We start from the raw sequence: 14,613 nt of genomic DNA, 5'->3' as shown, positions 1-14,613 counted from the left end.
ATGTCTAATGAAATAATCTAAGGCAATGAAAATCAGGGCAATTTATCATTGCTCCTGAAGTTGAACTGAATATCTTTTATACACTCTTAGAACAGCTAACCATTGTGTCAGGAAATAGTTAGTCTTGAGGATCTGACAGAGACTATTAGTTGTAGATTTCTTACCTTAGAATTTCACCCAGGTGTCAGTTTGGATCGGGAAAATTTTCAAAAGCAATACCCTTGCACATCAGTATGTGTCATCGGTCAGCTCCAAGTCTGTCATCGGCATTGTAGGCAACCGGATGATGTCGCAGGACCTATATACATGCCACTGATGGGCTCTAACGTCAGTTCCTTCTTTTACTGCACCAACCTACATGCCAATCCGGAGAGAGAAACCCTTTTTTCAGCTAGATTTTTTCAACTTTTGGTCAACTTCTTTTTTGAGTCTTGGACTCCTGGGGCGTCGAGTATGTCCCAGCATAGGAACGACTTTAAGCCTTGCGACTCCTGCCACAGGATGATCTCTGTATCGGATCCACAACTTGTGTGCCTCTGGTGCCTGGAGCGGGAACACAAACCAAAGTTGTGCACCGAGTGCTGGGCCATGAATACAAAGGCTTTGTAGGAGCAGTCCTGAAAAGTTATTTGAGGTCTGGCGTTTGATTCCAAGTCGTTCCCGTTCTCGTTTGAGAGGAAGGTCTCAAGAACGGTTGCAGAGCCCACACTCCTCGTCACAGTCCAAGTCATTGGGGAGGTCAGGTGAGCACAAGCAGAAGTCAAAGAAGCACAGGCAGTGTTCAGCTTCACCCCATTGGTCAGCTGACATGACTCGGTAATCTAAGTGTCATCACTTGAAAGCTCCATCCCCGGAGCCTCCTTCTGAGATGACTCTGTGCCTCCCGCTTTTTTAATGCCCAAATTTAAAAGTGCTATGAGGCCCTCTACCTCATTTTTGGTCAGCCCTGGCTCCACAGGTGTGTCTTCGGACCTGTGGGGTTGGTTGGGGGCCCTAGGCATTCGATGCCGGCGGCATCAGCCCCAACTCCGGAGGCCTGCCGTGGATCTGTTCTGGTATCCGGACCAACTCTGGTTGATCTTACTCAACCTTCCCCGGTGTCGGCCCCGGCGACAATGCTCCCAACATTGACTGCGCCCCTGGTCAGTGTTGATCCATTTGTATCCCCGACGTGGACATGGAGACAGACCAATTTCGTTCAGCGTCAATTCCGATGCTGGAAGAGACTTTTGTCCCTGTGTTCATTCCTGGTCTGGATTTTGTGCCAAGAGGTTGGGGAGAGGAGTGGGAGGGGCAGCTGGCACCTTTAACTGACCAGCTTGAAGAATCTATGGACTGGTGAACGAACTTGCTTGAGGCGAGTTGTTTGGAAACCTCACCTGACACTGGCTTACTTTCTTCCCCTACCGTGGCTACAGGGGAGAAAACTTCCTACACTGTGGTGGTGAGAAGGGCGGCTGAGGTGCTTCACCTTGAGCTCCCTTCAATGGCAATCAGGACTGATCTTCTGACAGAGGTGATTCAGCCTGCAGCTGCATCTTCAGATACTCTCTTGCCCGTCAATGCAGCCCTCATCGATGTCCTTCTGGGCATTTGGTCCAAGCCCAGCACAGGTGTTTATAAGGATTGGAAAATCACCTGCCGCCACCAACCTGCTCCAAGTGACCCAATGTTCTTCAGGCAACATCTCTTCCCTGACAGCTTGGCTGTCCAAGTCTCATATTAAAGGGGCACATCCCTTTCTGCACCCTTAGATAGGAATCCAAGAAGCTGGACCATCTTGGGAAGATATGTTTTCTTCTGCAAGCTTGATACTGAAGTTGGAGAATACCACATGCCTCCCATAGCATCTGGGATATGGTTACTCAGGTGCTGCCTCAGTGACCAGAGGAAGCCCTGGCTGTTCTCCCCCAGGCAGTGGCGGATGGGAGAAATGCAACTAAATTCACCATACATTGTGAACTGTACACCACCAATACACTGGGAAGAATGGTTGCCTCGTCTGTAGCACTCAGACGCCTGGTTGAGGATTTCTGGCTTCTCGGGGGATTGTCTCATCTACTTTGAATGACATGCCCTTTGATGGCACTCACCTTTTTGGCAACAAGGCAGACTCAGCGCTTGAGTGTTTCAAGGATTCTAGAGCTACGGCCAGATCTTTGCGCCTAACCGCTGCCTTTGTCAACCTCAGTCTGCCTTTCGTCCCTTTTGTGGCTACGGAAGGGCCATCCAGCCACGTCCTGTCCAGTCCAGCCCAGCCATTGAGTCATGCAAGCTGTCCAGCCTCTGCTTGGCCATGGATGTGGGACCAAGTGTTCTTGTGGCTCAGGGAGCCAACGGGCTGGCCAGTCCACCCTTTCCCCCCTGACACCACCTCCAAGCCTTCGTGGTCTGATGTTTCAGGCCCATCAACAGACAGTGGGAGGCAGGATTCTCCATCACCTCCACTACTGGCAATCCACCATGTCGAACAGGTGGGTGTTGCAGATCATCTGAAGGGGCTACTCTCTCCTCTTTGAGACCCCCTCCTGCCATGCCACCCTCCAGCAACTGAATGTCAGAGGATTATTTGGTGCTTCTTCGCAAGGAAGGTGCATCTCTCTTAGCCAAGAGGGATATAGAGAGGGTCCCTGTGCCAGAAGTTGGCCGTGGTTGTTATTCCTGCTACTTTCTGGTGCCCAAAAAGGACAAAGGCCTACCTCCTATCTTAGACCTCCGAACCCTCAGCTTCTTCTTCCGAAAGGAGAAGTTCAAGATCCTCACTTTGGCCCAGGTCCGTTCTGCCCTCGACCCAGGAGACTGGATGGTAGCGTTGGACTTGCAGGATGTGTATTTCCATATCCCTGTCTAGCCTGCCCACAGATGTTACTTGCAGTTCATGAGCACTTTATGTTTACAGTGATCCACTTTGGCCATACCAGTGGCCCTCGGGTGTACACGAAGGGGATGGCGGAGGTCGCAGCTCTGTGCAGATCAGAGGCACCAGTCTCCCCCTATCTCAACAACTGGATGTTGAAGGTGAGTTAGCCCCAGGCTGTCGTCTCCCACCTCTAGACTATGGTAAACCTCCTACACTCACTGGTGTTCACTATCAGCATGCAAAAGTCACATCTAACTCCCTCTCATTCATTGGGCTGTTCTGGACTCAGAAGCTTCATTCATTGCGCTGTTCTGGACACAGTGCAGTTTTGGGCCTATCCTCCCGAGCAGCAAGTCTGGGATATCCAGGTTATGCTACTGATGTGTCAGGCTCTGCCTCGGATTTCGGTGATAATGACTCTGAGGCTGCTGGGTCTCATGGCTTCCTGTGTCAGGCTTTGCAGTGGGACCTGAAGTTCCAGTGTGTGCAGCATATGGGGAATCTTTCTGACTACATCCAGATCCTGGAGGGAACTGGGCAACAACTGCAGTGGTGGCTAATGAACCAAGATTGGGTCAGAGGTAAATCTCTCTTCTTTCCCCAAGCACATCAAACAGTGGTGACAGATGCATCGCTCCTGGGATGGGGCGGCCACCTGGGCAAGGTGACTGGCTTCCGGCAGAGTCTGGTCTCCATATCAACCTTCTGGAGCTCCAGGTGATTCGACAGGCACTGAAGACATTCCTACCCATTCTCAAAGGGAAAGTGGGGCAGGTGTTCACGGACAACACCACCACTATGTGGTACTACAACAACACAGGGCGGGGTGGGGTCATGGACCTGTTGTCAGGAGGCTCACTCTCTCTGAGCATGGCTGGAATATATAGTGGCATTACCCTGGTAGTTCAACACCTGGCAGGTTCACTGAACACCGAAGTGCCTGATCGATCATGAATAGTGTCTCCATCTGGAGGTGGTGCAAGGTCTCTTTCAGTGATGGAGAGAGCCTTGGTTTCATCTGTTTGCCTCTGAAGGGAATACGCAATGTCAGCAATATTCTGTGTTGGAATTACCAAGGTGGTGCTCACTCGGAGATGCTTTCCGTCGCAAGTGGAGCTACATCCCCCTCTACACCTTTCCACTTATACCACTTCTGCCCAGAGTGCTTAAAAAGATCAAACATGATCGGGCTTAAGTAATTCTTATGGCTTCAGATTGGGCACGAAGAGTCTGGTATTCCATTTTCAACCTTCTGAGCATGTCCATCGTTCCTCGATCAGACTGCCCCTTCGGGAGGATCTTTTGTCACCGCAGCAGGGGAATGTTCTTCACCCAAACTCATCCAGACTCCAGCTCCTTACGTGGAGATTGAGCTGTGGCAGAAGGCCGCTTTCAACCTGCCACCGGACATCTGTAAAGTCATCTTGGCAGCCAGACGTCCCTCCACAAAATCGGTATACACCTGTAGATGGAATACGTTTGTGGCATGGTGCACAGCAAAGCCTGTTGATCCCCTTTCCACTTCTCTTTCAGAGGTTCTCTTGTACCCACTTTCTTTGCCTATGAGGGCTCTGCATTGGGCACCCTTAAATGCTATCTTGCAGCTATCTCTGTCTTTTTGGGACTTCCAGATCAGCCTTCCTTGTTGAAGTCTCTCATTGTAAATAGGTTCTTTAGGGGCCTTACTCATTTGTTTCCCCATCTCCTTTTATAATGCCCCAATGGGATTTAAATTTGTTTTTGACCTTTCTTATCTGTGCTCACTTTGAGCCTCTTCATAATTGCCCTATCGGGTTTCTTACTCATAAAAATGTCTCCTTGTTGCCATAACTTCTGCTCGCAGAGCTTCAGGCTCTGTCTCCCAGCCTCTTTTTTTTCTCTCCATCCTGATAAAGGGGTGCTAAGAACAAAGGCTTCGTTCCTCCCTAATGTGGTCACAGCCTTTCATGTGGGACACTCCATCACTCTGCCCTCCTTTTACCCTCCCTCGCATCCCTCCAAGAACGAGGGGAAACTTCACTGTCTGGACCCAAAACGTGGGTTGTCTTTTTATCAAGATCATAATAAAGACTTCCAGGTTGATGATCAACTCTTCATTGGCTATGCGGACACCCAAAAGTTCAGGCTGCGCAAAAACTGACCTTCTCTCAATGTGTTGTCCTCTGCATTAAAATATGTAATGTATTGGCGAAGAAGGAGCCTCCTGTGGGGTTGCATGCTCCCTCCAGTAGAGCAACAGCTACAACAACTGCTTTATCTGTCAGGCAGCAACATGGGCATCCATGTAGACGTTTTCCAGACGCCACTGCCTGGACAGCAAATTCAGGAGGAATGGGTACTTTGCCCATTCGGTCCTCCAGGACTTGCTGGAGCAATCTTGGTTTGCAGACCCTCCTCCGTGGTTGGTGTTGCTGGGGTATCTATTCTAAAGAAAGGAATCTATCATTAATAATCTCTATAAGATGAACACTTTGCTTACCTTCTGTAATGATGTATACCCTAGAGACATATATTAGCTGCAGATTTCCTACCGCCCCACCAAACCCATCTGCGAACTCATTTCTAGGGATAGGGACTCTTCTAAAAGGCCCTAGTTTTGACACACCAGTGGTAGTATCTTTCATGGCTCTGTACTTCTGATGTGGTAGTTGTGTTAAGAATTGACATCAGTGTGCATAGGCTGCATTTATATAGGTCTCTCAACGACTCCACGACCCCGACCACGGATACGGAGCGGACCGATGCCACCTACTGACAAGCAGGGCTAATGCTGTTGAAAATTATCCGGATCAAGACTGACACCTGTTGAAATTTCTAAGGTAAAGAATCTACAACTAATATGTTTTGTTTTTCAGAAAAAATCTCCTCCTTTATGAGTTTGTATCTGAAAAATAATAAAATGTGAAAAGTTGGGGGATGGTCTTCAAAACCGACCGTAGCCATCCACCAAACTGTTTGTAAATTGAAAGAAACTGCTGTGGCTGCAGTTCCTTTGTATATACAGAGATGATCACTGGGCCAGTAGTTATCGCTAAATTTGTAGGTGGTAATCCATCAGGATTGCAGCAGTAATGCCTCCACCACCCTAATGGACAGAGATTCATCTGCCAATCCCTAAATCAGGTCCTATGTTATTGATTTTGAAGATAATATTAGCTTTGAGTGTGATCAGTCCAAAAAAGGACAGAAAATAAATATCTCGTCTTGATCCAGATATTAAAAAACGAATCAAATATTATATCTGAAGTGCCCTCTGAAAAACGATCAGGTTTAGCAGCAACTCCACACCAGATACTTAACTCAATCAAAGCATCTAATCAGTGTCATCTGTGAGTAGGGAAAGAAGTGAGTCATAAATGAACAAGATTGAAAGACGTAGATGACAAAATGGACAGATGAGATCTAACCGAAACTTGCTGAGACAGAGAAAAAACTTGAAAAGACTTTCTATACTCATAAACGCCATAAACTTGTCAGGGTTTGTAGTATCCGGCTGGATACAGGCTAGTGTTTCAATGCTGATGTAACCCACACTAGACACCCACCCACCACAGACGTCACGAGTCAGGTGACCCTGTCAATAAAAGGGGTCCGGGCGCACGTGCCTTGGCCGGTTACAGTACCCTACTCAGTGTGTCTGTGCAGTCATTTAGCTAGTATGTGGGCCTAGCGCCCAGGATACCACAGGGTTGTGAACTTTTTTTGGTCTCCCAGTGCTTTGCAATATTACTTGACTCTATTCGCCAATTTGTGCGCAGAGCTTTCAGACTTTTAAAAAATAAAATGAAATTGATCTATGAAAAGTAAAGGGCACAATTAATATCAACACACCATATATCACACAAAAGGTGGCAGTAGGAGGTGAGAAGGTGCATTGAAGAAGCACAACACTTTACAAATGCAGATATTCAAGAGTGGGGGGGGGGATACAAAGGCTAGTCTGTATTTTATTGCACCGTCTATGCTTTTTGCCTGTATTTACATGTGCAGATATATCTCCACCGAGGTATGCCTACAGTGCTGGCTTCACAATAATTTTCCACCTCATTGGATTCTTAGAATAGGCATACACTGTTTATGATCCAGACATATTGACCTCATTTACAGCGAATGGTTAAAGAAGGATAAGGTACCGTGCAAATTTTTGCATCTTAGTTTATAGTAAAGTGAACCCCTTCTGTTTGTGCTCCCGACTGTAAGGCTGATCAGGGCTTTGTTTTCCCCATACTCTATGTCTCTCGCTGCTTCTGGGGGTCAACCGCGTCCTGTGTCTCAGGCAGAAGACAAGGACATTTGCTGCTTTAATGAGCTCTCGGAGAGTACACTTGTCCACGTTGGGCTCAGCCAGGAGTCCGAAAGACTGTGATAGTTTTAAAAGCTTGTTATGCTTCATGGCCAGTTTGACTGATACACAAAGGTCCCGATTCACAAAAGTAATCTGAGACAAAATCCTAACTTTACGACTTTCGGTATTCACAAAATGCATGTAGGAGTAGTAAAGTTAGGATTCCTAACTTTACTACTCCTAAACTGAGACAACATCCTAACTTTATGACTTTTGGTATTTACAAAAGGCATTTAGAAGTGGTAAATTACTACTCCTAAATGCTTTTTGTGAATACTGAAAGTAATAAATTTAGGATTTTCAGCCTGATTCATGAAGCTAAATTGCGCTCGCAATAGCGGCGAAAATGCTATCACGGGCGCAATTTCCCTAATCAGTATTCACCACGAAAGAATTGCGAAATCGCTAAAAGATTCGCAGAATCCTGGCAGTAGACCAGTTGTGATTCGGAAATAGCGAGAAATCACGGATTCAGCGAAAAAACTTGCGAAATCGCTAATTCCTCACAATCGGGATTCATGAAAAATCGCAATTAGCAAAAAACCACAAAATCGCATTTTGCGAGGCGCAATTTAAGGAAAACCCAAAGCAGGTGGTAACCATCAAACCCATAGTAAAACATTTTTTGAAAAACCGTTGGCCAATCAGCAACTGGTGCTGGCCTGACCAAACACACTTAAGGAGAAGCAGCATCAGCATAAGGAGTGTTACAATGCCAGGAATGTACATGGTGGTCAGGCGGCGAAGGCTACAGCGAGCAGCACGTAGGAGACGCAGAATCCAGGCCAGGATATTCCGTCAGCGGGTCACCCTGCTGGGCCAAACCGGAGAGCAAATATACGCAAAGTACCGCCTGAATGGGGCAATGATCATCAAGCTAATACAGGACCTTGACCCCCTGATGCAGCACTCAACAAGGCGGACCAATGCCGTGCCAACACATGTCCAGGTATTGTGTAGCCTGCACCTCCTGGCCTCCGGGAGCTTCCAGGGGATAGTTGCGGCTGCTGGGGGGATATCCCAGCCCACCATGTCCCGCTGCCTAGGGAGTTTCCTTGACGCAATGCTGACCCAGCTACACCACCACATCAAATTTCCAACAAGACAACAGGAATTGGATGAGACCAAGCTTCAATTCTACAATGTCGCCCATTTCCCACATGTGATAGGATGCATTGACTGTACCCACATCCACATCTGCCCACCAGCTGCAACGGAGTACATGTATTGTAATCGCAAGTCCTACCACTCCCTCAACATCCAGATGGTCTGCTATGCTAAGACATACATCACGGACATAGTGGCACAGTACCCGGGGAGTACACATGACTCATTCATATTCCGGCACAGCGGCCTCCACACACGACTGGCCAGGGGAGACTTCGGGGAAGGACACCTACTTGGTAAGTACACTTTGCCCACAATGTCACACTGCGATGAAGTAGCTGCGCTGCACAGGCATCCACCCTCTGCTCCTCTCATTCAGGTGACAGTGGCTACGCCCTGCGTGAATACCTCCTCACCCCATACCTCAACCCTGCTACACCACAGCAACGGCGTTACAACGTATCACACATACGCACAAGGAATTGCATTGAGAGGACTTTTGGACTACTGAAGAGCAGATTCTGCATACTTCACAAGACAGGTGGGGCCATGTACTACAGTCCTGAAGTGTGCTGCCGCACTGTGGCTGTGTGTGCAATACTACACAACATTGCTACCAAGCGCCGGATACCTGTAGACATCTCTGGCAGTGAATCGGAAGGGGACGACCGGCTACCTGCATATGTGCGCCATTCACGCGGGGAGAACCCAGCTGAAGGCCACAGACGCCGCAACCACATCACAATGAACAGTTTCTAGTGCACCCTCTCCCCTCACCCAACAAATCACAATTGCATGCAAATAGAAATAATGACAGAACGCCAATGTGTGATGCTATAATAAATATTATTGTTTGATTCACAATAATATTGCAAGTTGCCATCCTTCCTATGCAAACAGTATTGCCCCATACTGCTGCGTCCAAAACACAGGGCAGGCTTATAGTTTTCAGCCTGTGCCTGTAAAAGTACATGTCAGTCAGGTACGCCTCCGGCGCGAAGCACCCAAGCGCCTCTCCGGCTCCTCCTCAGCCACCGCACGTGACCCTGCAGTGGGCCTGGTGCTGCGTCTCAACACCCCTACCTGTGAGGCAGACTGGCTGCTCACACTTGAGGTGCCCTCGCTGGCATCCTCCCCCCCGACAATGGCAGGTGGAGCAGGATGAAGTGCCATAACGGCAGTGGTGAGGTGCTCTAGTACCCTGGCCACATCCTCGCAGCATTGAATTAGCTGCTGCTGTTGCTGCGCCAGGGACCTGCGCAATAGCTGCGACGTGGCATTCCCGATCACGTAGTTCGATCGTGTGTAAGCCGTCAGCTGCGTCAGTAGCTGCCGGTGGCGGCGGCGGGCCGTGTTGCACTGGGATAACAGAGCAGCTGTGTTGGCCTCCATGGCTGCCGTCATGCGGTTCATCCCCTCCCCCACACCTGCCATGGCTGCCGTCATGCGGTCCTTCGTCTCCCCCACACCTGCCACATTGCGGCCAATGTTATACAGCTGCAGCTGTATGGCCCCTTGCCGGCGTGCCTGCAGCTGGTGAATGCATAGCATTCTACGCTCGATACTCATGCTCGGCAGGCGCCCTTCCATCCCCCTCCTGGCGCTGGGTGCATTGTTTTGCAGGCGAGCCCTGCCACGCCTGCTCTGCTGGCTGGCCACAGTGGTTGGCCGCTGTGTCACCGCTGTCGCTGGACCGGATGTTGATGGCCAAGCTGCTGGTGAAGTTGAGCTAGGCGTAGATGGTGCGCCAGACGGTGGAGGCACAGATGTCGTGGGCCTGGCTGCAGGGGTTTGTGCTGCGCCAGACGGTGGAGGCACAGATGTCGTGGGCCTGGCTGCAGGGGTTGGTTCTGCGCCAGACGGTGAAGGCACAGATGTCGTGGGCCTGGCTGCAGGGGTTGGTGCTGCGCCAGACGGTGGAGGCTGTGTTGGTAACGGCACTTCCTCGACATCCAGTGCTTGCTCATCGATGAGCAGCCTGTCGCTGTCGCTGCTGTCTGCGCCACCTGTGAGGGGAAGTGGACGTTCATTAGTTGCATGTATCTGTCACACGTGCAGTTGCTACATGCATGCTGGATGACATTCCCTGACTGGCAGTGGCATTGCGTACTTAGGAACCTGTCTGGCTGCATTGGGGTACTTGTACATTGTGGCCACACTACATGTCCCACAATGCTTTACGGCATTACCTAATGTGTACCGATGGCATGACTTTGGAACATTATGGGAGGCTATAGGGTCATGGCCATTCATAGGGGACGGGGTCGCAGTCGCATTCCACTTACCTTGGCTCTCTTGGGTGGGCGGGATGAGTCCAATCTGGTGACTCCAATGCATGCCTCCGCCTCCAACGTGTCTTCGACGCGATCCTCCATGGGGGTGTTTGGAGGGACTGTAGGTCCTCCCCCTCCAGTGGCCAGGGACTCTCCCAGCCTCTCGGCAACCTTCTCCTTGCCACAACCTCGGAGGTCGTACCACCTCTTCTTTAGTTCTTCAAGTGACCTGTCGGCCACGCCCACGGAGTTCACAGTGGCCGCTATCCCGACCCAGATCCTGCGCTTCTCCTGCTCGGGCACCCTCCTTGACTCTCTCCCAAACAGTTTGGAGTGGTTCTCCACCACCCCTTCGATGAGGTGCTCCAACTCCTGTTCGGAGAACTTCAGTTTTCTCTTGCGTCCGGTGTTGCTGGGCCCAGGTACAGCCTCCTCTGCCATAGCTGCAGTGGAATTGGAAGTGGTATTAAAAGTTAGCAGGTGTCCTTGCAGGAGCTGACTCTGTTGCTGCCTCGAGGACTGCCTTACTGTGGTGAATGGGGGTGGGAACTGGCTGCTTCCTGGTTGTGATGTCACCACTGTGCTCGAAATGCGACTTCCCGTTTTCCCGATCTCGCGATTTTGCGATCTTGCATTTTGCGATCTTGCAATTAGCGATATCGCTATTTGCGATATCGCAAATCCAACACGGATGTTGCCGAAAAAAAGCGATTATTCTGTGATTTTCGATAAACGCAAACACTTTTTGCGGCCGCGTGAGAATCGCATTTTTTTCTCGCAATAATTCATGAATACCGATCTGCGATTTCTGAATTGCGATTCGCAGTTAATCGCAATTTGAGAATCGCAGATTCCGGTTTTCATGAATCAGGCTGTTTGTCTCAGTTTAGGAGTAGTAAAGTTAGGAATCCTAACTTTACTACTCCTAAATCCCTTTCGTAAATACCCAAAGTCATAAAGTTGGAATTTTGTCTAAGAATACTTTTGTGAATTGGACCCATAGTTATTATCATTTATCCTTCTCAGATTATTGTGGTTGACCCTGCAATGCTGTATGTAGGGAAGACAGAGGCCCAGTGCTTTTTGCAACTATCTATAAATTGTGCCCATTCTTTCTGACACAGCAAATTCTGAGTTAAGTCACTCGAGGTAGTACTGGAGAGTGTTTGGAAAAATGAGTGAAACCCTACACAAAAAGGTTGTGACGTTCATTTTGTGGTGTCAATGTGACTCATGAGGTCAACCCAAAGCCCTTTCAGGCATGGGCATTTGATGACTCCTTTGTGCTGATTAATAAATGAGGTTACCTCAGTCCAGATCCCAGTAAATTCTTGTCATAGTTTCTACAAGCTATTTTCATTCTGTGCCTGTTTTTTGTGTGGGGGATGCAACCAGTACTTTCTGGTTCCTTGTATGAAGCTCATGCTGCTGCAGATCTGGGCGGAATTCTGCAGAATTTTGCTGAGTTTTTATGTTACTCCGTGGAATTCCATGGAGTACAACTCCACAAGTTCTGCCCTTCAGTTCTCTTGGAGGTGTTTGAATTCATTAAGGGCAATCTTGATCAAAACGCAGCAGCTATGCTTGTCCTTTTAGATCTGTCGGTGTCTTTAGACATGGTCTTCCACTCTATTCTGCTGAAAAGGTTGTGAAGCGTGAGTGTCCATGGGCAGGCCTGGCTTAAATTCTATCGGAAAGACAGATCACAAATGGTATTTCTCCCCCGTCCAAGTCATCCGCCTAACCACTTTATTGTGGGCTCTCTCAGGGCTATGCTATGAGTTTGACCCTTTTCAATGTCTATCTGGCTCCCTTGGCTAGTCTTTTTGATGCATGGAGTATGAGATGATTTTGTATACCGATGACACCCAGTTGATGCTTACCTTTCAGGAGATAGATGTGGATGCCTTGGATGTATTCAAGGACTGTCTGAAGGTTGTCTGTGAAAATTTACTCTAATACAGGGGTCTTCAAACTGTGGGGCGCGACCCCCAGGGGGGCCGTGGAGCGATGCAAAGGGGGTCGCGCCTTCACAGTCATATTTCTTCCCAGGCCGAAGGGCTTCAGTTCAGCCCCCCTCCTCCCTCGTGGTGTCTCTCAGCCTGGCTGCTGCTGCAGTGTAACTCGAGCTGGGGGCTTGGCTGGGCAGTGTCTGGAGTCATCTCCAGCAGGCCCGAGTTTTTCACAGGTCTTTAAAGACCATTTGCATATTTACATGCCTTTGTTAACTGATTACAGAGGCTTAGTCTTTTTTCCTGGTTTCCGTACCCCCTGGGCCCCCACTGTGCCTGTTCCTTACATTTGTATTTTACAATTTATGCTGTAGTGTGAAAATGTATTTAATGGAAAGGAATATAAAGTAGGGTTTGCCAAAAGAGAAATGCCTGTTGTTTTGTTTAAAGAGCCTGCAAAGATCTCCTCTTGACACTAAATAGACTTTTAAATACAAAAGTATTTATGCATTAGTTATGTGACTTTTCTGTCTTTTTTCTCTTTGTCAGTCAGGTATCATTGAGGCAGCCCTAGAACACAATTAAAAGTGCTTTCCATTTATATGTGTTGTTCGAAGTATGCACAGATAAGTGCTTAAAATACAGCTTTAGGTGTCTGCTTATTTTTGTACCGACTGTGCCATCAAAATAATCTGCTGGCAACCCTAACCATAGGACTGTAAGTTTGTTGCAGGATCAGCACATTATTTATTTCCTCCACCCTTGATCCCCGATTAATGCCGCAATAGTTTAACTTAGATCTTAAATGTTACGCCGCCGTCAAGAACACGCTGAATTACTTCAAGTGTATGGAAATGCACCCTGCATTCAGACAACTCGCTCCTCATTCTCGCCCTTCACTTTCCCGCTCACCGTGCACTCACACTGATCACCCTGCACTCACACCATTCACCCTGCACTCACAGTAATCACAATGCCCTCATATTGATCCCCATGCACTCACAGAATTGACCAGCTCAACCTGCACTCACAGTGATCTCTCTGCACTCACATTGATCTCCATGCACTCACACCATTCACCCGCTCACCCTGCACTCACAGTGATCACTCTGCACTCACAATGCACTTGCGCTGTTCACCCTATACCTCACCCTGCAGTCACACAAGTACACTACTCATCCTGCACTCATGTGACACTTCACTCACCTGACCCCCTCACTGCTCAATAAGCAAGTCACTCAAACAAGCCCATCAGTAATCATACATTCATTCGTCCCATTCTGAACTTTCACCCGCACCCAAATTCATAAATTCATACGCCACCTCACTCACCCTGCAGTCACTCCTCTTACCCTACTCTCGCACTGTTGCATCGCTCACCGTGCACTCACACGGGCACTCTTGTCACCCACACAGTGTGCAGAGGGTTAATGTGCCTGCTACAAAGAACGCGCACCATGCAGATCACAGAACTGAGTTTGAATAAACTATGAGTAGCGCTATAAAAAAATGAAATGTTTCTCAGAAAGGTGCTATCGAGAGATGAGGTGCATTATTAAAGTGAGAGGTTGAATGGGGAGAGTTCAGATGTTGTAAAAAGGGGTGAAAGAAAATGGCCTGCAAAGTGAGAGAAGGATCCAGGGTTAGGAGAGAAGAGATGGATGGAAGGGAGGGGGTGAGAGGAAAGCTGCATGGGTAAACTGCTTAACTCTGCACAAAACCGCCAGGTTTTTAAGGGACGCCTGCCTCTCCTGGCCAGGGCCAGGTGAGCTTCTAAAGTGGCAGCACATATTCCTGCGGAGTTTAAGGCCCTTCTCAAAGGTTGACTAGAAATCTTTCTGATGTTAATTGCTATATTTTGGTTATAAACAGGTAGTGATGGGGTGAAATCTTTCCTCAGTGTTACTGTGTGTAAAAAATGACAAAATAATAAAGCAATGCTATCTCAAAATACGCGTCATCACATAACACCACTTACATTTTCTTCCCACACAATTTAGTCAAGCTTGTCGCGTAATTCGGTCCTCAATTGCCTCATAATTCTAGTAGCCCTGCCTACAGGATTAGAATTTTTTG

General features: G+C 48.5%; 1 protein-coding gene across 1 annotated transcript in view; it reads right to left on the bottom strand.

Annotated features, from left to right (window-relative positions):
- LOC147691769 (solute carrier family 22 member 6-A-like) overlaps positions 1-14,613 on the bottom strand; it is a 557,304-nt gene that overhangs the window by 284,404 nt on the left and 258,287 nt on the right. The window lies entirely within an intron of this gene.

This window comes from Lissotriton vulgaris, chromosome 9 (assembly GCF_964263255.1).
Source record: "Lissotriton vulgaris chromosome 9, aLisVul1.2, whole genome shotgun sequence".
NCBI lineage: Eukaryota > Metazoa > Chordata > Amphibia > Caudata > Salamandridae > Lissotriton > Lissotriton vulgaris.
Note: the sequence above shows the minus strand (reverse complement) of the source record. Positions and strands in the feature narration are given on the sequence as shown.